The sequence below is a fragment of the Sinohyriopsis cumingii genome, unplaced genomic scaffold (assembly GCF_028554795.1).
Source record: "Sinohyriopsis cumingii isolate HCF-2022 unplaced genomic scaffold, ASM2855479v2 utg001101l, whole genome shotgun sequence".
Taxonomy (NCBI): Eukaryota; Metazoa; Mollusca; class Bivalvia; order Unionida; family Unionidae; genus Sinohyriopsis; species Sinohyriopsis cumingii.
Window position 1 is genome coordinate 780,692 of NW_028315960.1, and position 11,851 is coordinate 792,542.

General features: G+C 32.8%; 1 long non-coding RNA gene across 1 annotated transcript; it reads left to right on the forward strand.

Moving 5' to 3' along the window:
* The first annotated feature begins 9,579 nt into the window (after window positions 1-9,579).
* LOC149772849 (uncharacterized) lies at window positions 9,580-11,230 on the forward strand. Its single transcript, XR_016417576.1, has 2 exons — window positions 9,580-9,779; window positions 10,855-11,230. It is a non-coding gene; the product is annotated as an uncharacterized LOC149772849 (long non-coding RNA).
* The last annotated feature ends 621 nt before the right edge of the window (window positions 11,231-11,851 follow it).

The following is an 11,851-nucleotide window of genomic DNA, read 5'->3' on the forward strand; positions in this document are numbered from 1 at the left end:
GCAAGATACTTACGCTCCTCTTCTGACAATCGTATACTCATTATTCCCACTATGAAAACAAAGTCATATGGACAGAGTTCTTTTGCAACCAGGGCCCAGCAACGTGGCATGAATTGCCCACTGAACTTAGACACAAAGACACAGTGATCACATTCAAGAGGGCTGTCAAAACTCACTTATTTCGACTGCAAGAACAAACTTAAAGACCTAATAATGTTTCCTACCTGAAATATTCTCAGCATGTTTTTTTTTTATTTTTTAATGTTTTTCTAATTTCATGGTGTTTGTTTTTGTAATAATATTAGTATATGTTTTTTATCTTATAGGTGTTGTCTAATGTTGTAAAGCGCCTAGATTTTTACCTGCTTTCTCTCTTAAGCTATTTCTCTATTTTCATGATGTATTTTACTCAGAAAATGCATACTAGTACTTAGTTATTGATTGGTCCTGGCTATAATCATAAATTGTATTCGAGAGCAAAGTAGTCCGGACTTTTCATAATACGTCTCGTTGATTAAATAATACTAAATACTAATGCATACTGGACGGGACGGGTTAATTTCAAAGGTTCATCTTAATTTTAAAAAAAAAATGAATTGTATAAATTTATAAAGATATTTAATCTCGTGAATGGTGAAATCTGAGTTTAAAATCTGGGTTAGATTTATAGGTTGAACTGTAATAATAAAACTCGAGGCTTTATTGGTCACGTGTTTATGCAAACACTTAAAGTATCCTTATATTAACTGAATAACTAAATGTACTTACAATATATTTATCATATATACTTAAAAGAAGAAATGTATTGTTAAATTAAAAAATCTGTCCGTGTGTAGGCTGGAAATTTAATTAATAACTGAGACTTTTAAAACACAGCTTCAGGTTTCGAAACCAGTTTTCTGCTGGAAATAGTTATCATATATAAATAAGTATCTCATTATTATAGGGTGAAGAATAAAAAGCAGACAATAGTTTCTCACAAAAATACAAATTCTCTAAAATAAAAATCAAGTAAAAAATGAATTTTCTTTTATGAAGGACACATAATCTTGTATATGACAAACAAACGACTATAAAATCTAAAAATATATTGCTCAAATATATTGAAGCATAAAACATAACAAATTGCATGCAAGAAAATAGCATACCATTTCGATAGAGAAGAGCAGAAAATTGTTTGTCAAACAAATGCGGCGTCAACAGGTAAAGTTTTCCTTTCCTATTTCTATCCACAGGTTAGGGTTTTTGGTAGTATAGTGGGTATTTTGCAAAATATTTTTTGCAATTAACTGAAATTAACATGACGTAATAATTCGATTTAAGATAGAATTGCAAAATTTAATAAACAATATCGAATACAATATTAACTTTATAAAATACCATGATACTATACTTTCTACTGAATAAATGTATTCGATATATTCATTATTAATAATAGATATATCCCTATATTCACGTAACATTCACGTACCTTAACACCGCTAGTGGTTAGAGCTCACGCCTGGATGCGGGAGATCGCGGGTTCGAACCCTGGCCGATTCATACCAAGGACTTAAAAATGGTACTAACATCTGCCTCGCTAGGCGCTCAGCATAAAGAGGTTAGTGTTAGGACTGGTCGGCCTGGTGTCAGGATAACGTGACTGGGTGGGGCATGATGCTACATGTCTGCGGCATGATGCCCCAGTGCTAGACATCACTATAAACTGTCACATTGCAGACATCGTAGCGATATGACTGAACAGTTGTTAAAGCTACGTTAAAAACCTAAATCACACACACACACACACACACACACACACACACACAAAAGAAACAACGAAACAATGAGAGAACTAAGGTCAAGTTCAAACAAAGTCCGAAAAATGTGATGTTCTCTAATTCTGATTAAAAATAAAGATAGAACAAAAAAAAAAATGTTCAAAATCATCGTTTTTCTTTCTCTATAGTCATTTTGGAGTCATATTTCATTCGACGTCATGGAACTTGAACCTACATTTCGTGCTTAAATACTTTGGAAACCGCTTTCTACGATGTATAGTTGATAAGTTCGGAATCGATTGTCATAACTTTGTTATTCTTTATAGATTGCTGTATCTTTCTTATTTCTTTTGAACCAGTCATATAATAAAATAACATTCTATAATAGGATATGCAGTGTTACGCGCAGCCACCAAGCAAGCATGCATATATATATATATATATATATATATATATATATATATATATATATATATATATATATATATATATATATATATATATATATATATATATATATATATATATATATAAATGCCACATGTAAATGCTAGTGACCAGACAATGTCTGAGAAGGAGATAATTTTTCTACAATGGAAAGACCATACTCTACTCACCTGATTGAAAACTTTTACAGATAGAATGCTCTGTCATATCATAAACGTTTGAGGTGGTTTCAACATTTTAAAAATGTTTACGAATCCACAGAAGGTGGTGTCATCGTTCTAGAAGACCTCTGTATGCGATTGTTGAACTGGAAAGGAGCAATTGATAAGGTGCTCGATACGCTGTATTAGATATGTATGTTATCACGGATAATAACTTTCGGCTGTTTTTAATACAGTGCAGAGTAACTTCCAAAACATTTAGGAAAGAAGGATACAGAATTTGTAGACTGCTGATCATAGTCAGATACGGCTGAAATCGAGAAACAGATACTCGCAAAATCTATCCAAAATGTAACCAGAGACGTATGAGTCAGATTAAGACAGCCGACGAAACCTGGTTTGCCCTTTTCAATCCGATCCAAGAGCAATAATAAAGTCCGTTGAACTATAACTCAACAAGTGCCCTTGTACACAAATCGCTTTTGTGATTATACTGCTTTATTCTTTTAAATCCAAACAACTGAAGCATTAATATTTATTAACATTTCAGATTAGTTGCAGCTATGTCTTGTTCTAGAGTTACAAAGTCATTCAAATCACAGGTCTACTTTATTCTAGATAGACAAGTTAATTCAGACTACGAATTCTACTTTATATATTTTTTCTTCTGTGAATCTTGTTGCTGTATCCTTGTCCATTATGTAATCTGGTTCTATGTGAACTACTTCAACATTTCTTTCGTTTAAGTTCTGTTAAAAATGTAAACGTTTAATTTGCTGGTTATAGATGGTTAATATTAGCATGTGCTACAAGCAACGATGTAAAAATCGAACTCCGTCCAGTAGTTTGTCTCGAGTTAGGAGGTATCATCTAAGAAATATCATGCAGGCCTATTATTGGCACCTCAAGAGAAATTGATTTCACCTAATCTTTTGTTCCAATTACATTAAACTGAAGTAAACGATGTATCCATTATTACTGTCTGGTACTTGTCAAGCATGATTAAAATGTATTATCATCTTTGTCTACAAAAGCGTCACATGCATCCAATGAAGGACACCAGACTGGTTGAATGACGTTGTACGTAACCACACGTACAGTATAATGCATCAAAATCCATCTAGTGCTTCAATTAACGCACGCCCTTCACAATACGAAAATGGTTTTATTTGTTTGACATTTGAATAGTGGAAGTTAATGCTTTATTTCAGATGTCATTATGGAAAAGTTAAATTTTAGTGTTTTCAAAATAATTCAGTAGACTGCCACAATGCACATGCACTGCAAATGTAATATCATTTGCATTGCTTTTTAGCAACAATGTACTCTTATTATTTCTCGTTTTCAGAAGCAATCTAGCGAATATTAATGTTATACTCTAACACGCATAAATCAACAAAATAATAATAAACTCACACGGAAATTTTTATATTAGATTAAACTATACGTAGTTAAAATATAGCTTTGCCAAGTAATTGTGTTGTCCATAATCATAGGTAGTCAAATATTTGATTGAATTCTGACAGATTCTTTTCACTAAAAAGGTGTATATTTGCAATGTCGTACTTTTGTATAGATCAAGGTATTCACTACAATGCCTTAAACGTAAAGATAAGGCGTTTGGTTACAACATTTAATTGTTTGTTTCTACTTCCATCTATTTTTGTTCTTTAATTTTGCACACATTTGCCAATCTTGCTTTTGGCCGTTTTTATTTCTAAGGGGTACTTCAATTTTTCAGGGTCTGTAACAGTGTAGAGACAAAAGGTTAGATACCAATGACTTTCTACTTGTTCGCGTAGCCACATGTTTTTGATCATAGCTTGAATATCTAAAATAATGACGGGAACAAAAATTATAACAAATACGAACAAGTCTGTTTTATTTGGCTCCAAATGTCTATTTACACCGTAATTGTGAATATATCCATGATATAGTCAACGAGAGCCACGTGTATTTTTAAGTATTGATTACTTTACATGAGCTTTTCTCTCTGACCTTTCATTTGGTCCTGTTTTGTTGGTTTTATGTGTTTCAACGTGATTTTTTGTACATGATAAGCTTTATAGGGCGGCCAATATATATGGTGGAGGAAGAGATAGTAAGACCCTGGGAAGTACCACCGATCTATAGGAGGCTACTGGCAAGCTTTCACGCATACTCACGTTGGTTTAGCCGACACTCGAACACACACGGACAGAGTTGAGATCTCTGTGCGACTGGTTAAAAAGAGTGCCTTATACCAGTTATACCACTTTGAAGTTTTGGCCTATAATTAGATTCTAAAATAACACATAAACATGTATAGCAGCGTGCAAGCACTGTTCATGGTTATGTGAATAAAATGATTTTGTTATACTTAGCATACATGACTCACGTTCTAAAATACCTTTTCCTCGAGTAATCTTGTCCTCTACTCTTCCGTGGATGGTAATTTATACAGGTAATTATGGTTTACCTATATATGTGTATTTTACCTTTATATGTAAATCAGGGGCAAATAAAAATTACTGCTAATAAAATGACGCAAATATACTACTCCCTGTCCTTTACATTTCATAATAGAAACCTATATATTTGGCACCAGCTATGTTTTAAATATATTCAATTTTGTTTCGCATGTCTTGCATAATGGGACAAATGCATCTATAACTTCACCAATGGATGAAATATTATTTAGAGATCTGATTTCGTTTTTTGAATTAAACACCATTTTTCTGCACATGATAGGTTATGCAGTGCGACCAGTATATTTGGTGGAAAAAGAACCCGGAAAGTGCATCCGAGCACGGGAAGCTACTTGCAAGCTATCTCACATACCCACGTTAGCTTAGCCAAAACTCGAACCCATGCGGAGAGGTGTGATCTGTACAGGTGCGTTCCTTAGTCCACTCAGGCTCCTAAGTCCCGGTTTTGATGCAAAAATAGACTCGCTTGGTGCTTTTGTAAAGGCTTTTTGTGCAGTACTTAATTGTATTATGGAAAATAACATTTTGTTTGGCATGTTGTCTTGTTTTTGATTTTCCAAGGTCAAGCTTATACGCAAGACTCATGCATTGGAACGGGAAAATTTTGTTTGAGAAGGTCATTCGTGGCTAGATCGTTTGCTATTAAATATGGACAAAAACCAATACACTCCTGACATTTTATATTTTTGTCACCCATTGATGGTAACCTCAATTACTATGCAACCGTTACTTATCTGTTACTATGTGCAATTTGAACTAACAGAGGACATCATCATCACGTAATGCATGGTCTTCACTAGTACTCCCAAAAAAGAATAAGTAGCGAAAATGCTGTTATTACTTCTTCTACTGAACACATTTTAGCAGCATAACTAGAAATTAAAATATATAAACTGCACGAGATGTAAATAATTGTTTTGAAATTTTACAAGTTTTGTTTCATTTGTACCAAATGGCACAACACTGGTGGGCTTTTTGTTTTGTTTAATACGTCTTTATTACCTCATTTAATAAGTAATCATGAATTGTTGTTAAGGGAAAAATAAAAAATCATCAATCAACGTCAAACATGTTTATAAAACCAAGCCAGTGAAAGGCTTGTTTGTATGCTTGGTTAGTTCACTAATTTCTCAAGGTGTGGCTGCTGATATTATTTGATCCAAAACAGTGAAAACAATTGATCAAATGTGTTACTACAATTTGTAAAAGGAACAAGTGGTTTTCACTTTGAAATATCATAGCATTACTTGGTTTTGATGACAAATAATAGTGTCAATAATACATATCGTTCGATAACAAATATGCATATGCATTTGTAAGGGAATATAGTGTTGAATGAAGAAGCTCGTGACATAATAATATTCAATACAAGTCTTCATATAAACATGCAAACATACTTAAATGATTAAAACGTTTATCTCACGAGATCTGCGAACGACGATCAATTGAACAATTTCTCGACTAAAATTCTTTCTTGAGAATATAATCACTTATTACTCATTGCCATTATCTAAAATAGCAGTAACATACCTGCTATAGGGTGTATCTAGGATCGGCAGTTGCTCAGAAGTCAGCAGAATCCAATAGAGAAGCTGCATTTCAGTGCCTGAAATCAGAAAAATAGTGTAGAGAAGACAAATATATCACACAGTAAACAAAATAAAAGACAGGTTTTCTTTCATAACTGATTTGCTAAAACTTAGACGTTTGTAATAGTCGCAAACAGTTAGTGCGATAAGACAAGATGGTATAATTCTTGTTAATAGATGTCCAGTACTGTTGATTACTTTGGACGGTAATAGCTGATGATTCACATCACCTTACTATGAGTTATTTGGGATTTGCACTCTACTTCCTTCAATTGCGTGCTCTTCTAATAAAAATCTATAGACTCGAAAATAAGAGGTATACGTGATCGAACTTTTCGCGCATATCAAGATTAGAGGTTCGTAGATTATTAAGAAAGAAAACCATGATAACTTATGCCACTAGTAGTATCAGTGTAAACGTTTACACAATAATTTGTTTTTGTCGTTTTCTAAATTTGACTTTGTTCAAACTTCGAGACTGTCATTTTTCATCGGAACGTCCATAAATAAACAGTATATTATATATTCTTTTTGTAACTGTTCACAATGCAAATTTCGATAGTCCTGATGCTCCGGTTTAACGTAGCAATACATACGTCACTAACCCATTGCCATCTGAACAACATATGTCCAGCTAGTAGGTTGGTGTGTATTACTTTTCTCTTAAACATAGCAATATGAGGACGTATTGTTCCAGCACAAAGAATGAAAGTCACAAATTTATTGCTCCTTAATTAAATGTCGTATCTTTTCACCGTAAAACAAAATTGCAAAACGTCATATATAAATATTAACAATCTGTTGTTCGAGATAATCGAATTAAATTATCTAGAGTTAGTCTTGTCGTTGGTCGGATACAAATGATATTTAGACGTGCATGTTTTCTATGTTCAGAAAAACGATTTCTCATTTCAAGGAAAACACAAACCTGTCTCATTTTACTAATTGTGGAATAATTTAATTACTAAATGCCAGAAGGAAATATCACAACCTGGTGTTACCATACACACTGTCTAATTTATATGATTCGGCCAAAATTTATTGTCACACTTTACTCTGTGTATATAATTTTAGATATAAGACTTTAAAGTTTAGTTATCAGAAATGCTTCAGAGATTTTATTTTTAAAATGAGTTTCAGTACAGTAAATGTCTCTCTCGCTAGCTATCTAGGCGGTTGAACTTGTGCTTGACACAAATTGATTATTACACGTTGTTGCAGGAAAATGGTAAGGTGCTGTAGTTAAAGGTTTATTAGTCTGAAGGCCATTATTTTTAAAAATATATTGTGTTTTTTCACATTTGCATGTAAATTGCTTCTTTTTTCTCGCTCTACAATTGTTATTTGTGTTTTGTATCATATATATTGTATAAATGCAATTATTACCAAATCTCAAATGAAACTTTGCAAAGTTCTGAGATAACTCCATCTTCAACATCTTTAAATCGTCCTACTATGTAATCAATTTGGGTCAATTCTGTGCGAATTTTGTAACAGAAGCTTTTGTGGTAAAATCGTGCATGGTTAATATTAAAATGCTTACTTTATGGTGTAATTGGCATAGATTCTTTGAACGAAATGTCCTTATGATGTATCAACATTTATACTTTTTTATTATCTTTCAAATTGAATCAAGATCTCGTAGTCCAGCTTGTATTATTTAACAACATGTTTGTCTCCTGTTAGATAGTAGTTTAATCCAGTTTCATGTTTCGCTAAACTTATTGAATATTATCTTTTTCCATTTCTTCAGTAATGAATTGTATTAAGCTGATAAGAAATTATCTAGATTGGTTTCAACACAAATTTGCATTCTGTTTTACCAATAAAATGGCATAATGCTATGTTTCTTCCCGCATATGTCACATTCTAGAAACTCATTTTGTTGCAACACACCAAGTTGTGCGCTTCTAATTCTGTTATTATATCTCCTCTGTTGCGTGTCGCTGACGAATCATCTCCGGATAAACGGTATACTTTCGGTGGATTGGTTATTGTATTTTCCATCTAACAGTTAAAATATTTATCATATTCGTTTGCATTTGCTGAAAATACATACATTTTACATTTTTTTCCGGCGGTCTTCAAAATATATATTGATTGTGTATTTCAGTTTTTTTGTCGTATTGGGATAACTATAGTTCTTACATTACACATTCCATATTCTCTCCCTTCAACTAGTCCAGTCTTTAAATAACTAAATAACATACAATACTTGAATGAGTTGTTTCTTTTATATAATAAAGATTCTAACTGCTTAAAAACTGTTTTCTCGTTATAAAATTCTGAATATAACCTATATTAAATTTAGGTGTTCCAAATATCAAGCGACCAATAGAGTTCCCATGATATGTTTTTCTTTTCTTGGGTCAACTAGATTTCATGGGGCTTTTTGTGAAATACTTCTACTTTCTTGTCTCTAAGTTTATATTAAACCTTTCCAATATAGATGGTTTCGTGTCGAACAAAACGTTGATAAGAATTCATTTTTAATCTTTCCAGCAGAACCTTAAATTTCTCATTGCAAAACATCTTCCCTTCATCCAGCTGATCCTTTTCAGGCATTTTCCCCTTCGAAACTTTTTCTCAAAGAATCATGAATTATGAATGGTATGTGATCTCCTTTCTTACTGTAAAAATGAACATGCATCAATCATTGTAATTTTTTAATGTTTGAATTCGAACAATGTTTGCCTGACAGCGGTCATCCATGCCATTAATATAAATTCTTTTGTAAGTACATGTTTTAACGAAATAATGTGAAAGTAGACCGTTCAGTTACAAAGTCTGCAAATTGACTGTTTAAAAAAATGAAATCTTATTTGCTTCCATAACTGAATAATATTTGTAGCGGTAAAGGGCCAAATATTTTGTTCTCTGTCGTTCATTTGAAGTGTTATACAGTAATACGTTTTCTCTGTTGCTAAAATGGAGTTTTTCTTTTCTGAGCAATGGTTTTCAAAACTGTGCATTTTATTGTTTGTAGATACTTCTGATTTCGTTTCCCAACGTTATGACTACGTCTCAGTTTTTATTGTTGTCAAACTAGTTTTTATTTTGTTGATTTGTCCACACAAAATGCGTAATTATACGCGGTTTCATTTTTTATAAATTCAGACCTGCCATTGTTATGATAGATTAGGTAGGTGAAATTCATTTTACCTTTTAATGTGTACTGTCAGCATTCATGCGGGAAATTATGTCATCTGACTAGTCGAATTAAAATAGCATATACTTATTTCTGAAAGAGGATATATATGTGAATGGTGATAGGTCACGTCATTTTAGCCTTGTGTTTAGTATTGAGCGAGTCAAAGAGGAATATATAAGAATTTGTGGATCAAAGAATAGGGGGTAAGTTCTTCGTATACATTTATTCTTCTTCCATTGAGTGTATGTCGGATGTATGTATACATTATGTAAGTAAATAGGTAAAATATATGTATGTATGTATGTATGTATGTATGTATATTTGTCTGTCTGTCTGTCTGTCTGTCTGTCTGAATGTATGTATGTATGTATGTATGTATGTATGTATGCATGCATGTATGTATGTATGTATATTTTTGTCTGTCTGTCTGTATGCATGTATGTATGTATGTATGTCGTATTGAATAAACTATTAGGCCAAATGTTTAGCACTGAAGATGATTAATTTATTTGAAGATGATTAATTCTATTATCTAGAAGTGCAAGCATGCCATATTTAAATAAAATGTTAAACCAGAATAGGCTAAAATGAGACAAATTTGACTGGATGTGGAGGCAATAATATAAGCAATGTTTCATTGAGATGAATCGTAACCCACCTGAGACGTTATGCTGTCTTGATTCTAGGGAATCGGTATAATTTGAGTGGACTACTCACTATGGTCGATTGGTTCTCCTTATAAAGAAGGCGAGTTATTCCGAACTAATCTGAATTCTAAGAGAAAATCAATATTGTGCACAAATTATCATCTATTATCTACATGAAATTACAATTCGAGAAGGTACTGAAATACAGAAACTTTAAATATTATGAATAGTGTATTATACGATATCAGAAACCTTGACATTATCTTATTGAAATGAGCGAAACAGTATCGTAGTCCGGGTAATCACAAAATGAGTGGTCCATATCCACAGTTATTACAACGTTGCTGAAATTGGGAACACAAAGGTAATATCAGGAATTATTAGACATTGTATAAAATAATAGTGACTATAATTTGCAATTTATCCCGACTGTGACTCATCATTCCCTTAATGCAATGATTTAAAAGGCTCTCGAAATCAAATATATTAGATGCTATCTACGTGGCAAGCAGACAGTCTTAATATTGTTTTTCTATTTTTAAATTGTCTTTTCCGCGAGTCTTCTTACATATAATCTCGTTTCATTTTGATGTTTGCCTTAACAAAGTTAACTGTTTTCTTTATTTTGCAGATGAAGTCTGCTTGTTTCGTCGTTTCTATCCTCCTCATAGGAATGTTTCTGATGGGCTCGTTTTCTCCTTCTCATACAGAGTGTCTCAAGCATGGATGGGGTTGTATAAACAAAGGATGTCATCATTGTGCTATTTCCGGAAGACCGCCATATCACAATTGTTCTTGTATACAATTAGCTTGACCATAGTTGGAACGAGACCAAATGTCTGCAGTGGAGGAGTACTACAGTAAAGCGGACTGATATGAATGACTATTAGGTCTCCCGCATTACTCCTGTGATCAGCATTGTGCAATAATCAAGGACCGTTATTTATATAATGTGCTTTACAAGACAGATTTTTATCTTTGTAATAAATGTATCGCGCGCACATGTATTACTTCTTAAGATTTTTTCTTACAATTGAAAAGTAGATTTAACTGATACAATTCCACATCAACAATCTCTAAGTTTCGTTGTTCGTTGTGTTAATATTTTTCATGGTGTTAATGAACGTGAGGAAGTCATAATCGCAGAATAGAATGATCGGAGAAGGAGCTGAAATAAGTCAAATGATCTCAAAGCCAGTATCAAAGACAAACAGTCCATACTATGGAATAAATTCTCTGGTACTTGTTTAATTGTTTCGAAAAATAACCTTTATCTCTACTTAAATCGTTATCCCACCAACCCCTGTCACTTATATCAACATAAGTGATTGGTTGCTATCTGGAGCTGAAAGAGTGGTCTTTAGTTTATTTAAAGCGGGTTGACATTTATCACAGTAATGAAACTTATTGTTATGCTCAACAAAGCGGTCAAGGGTTCAGCAATTATGGAAACATGTTAGCGAAATTTCAGATAATATCCAGCTGCACCCCAAAATCTCATAAGTAGTTTCAGCTGATAAGCACATGGATTTCGGAGATCGCATTGACCTTAACGTTTATAAATTTAACTTGACAGTGTCAAACATTATGTCTTAAAATGTAACACAAGCACTGCAAAACTCCCGTTT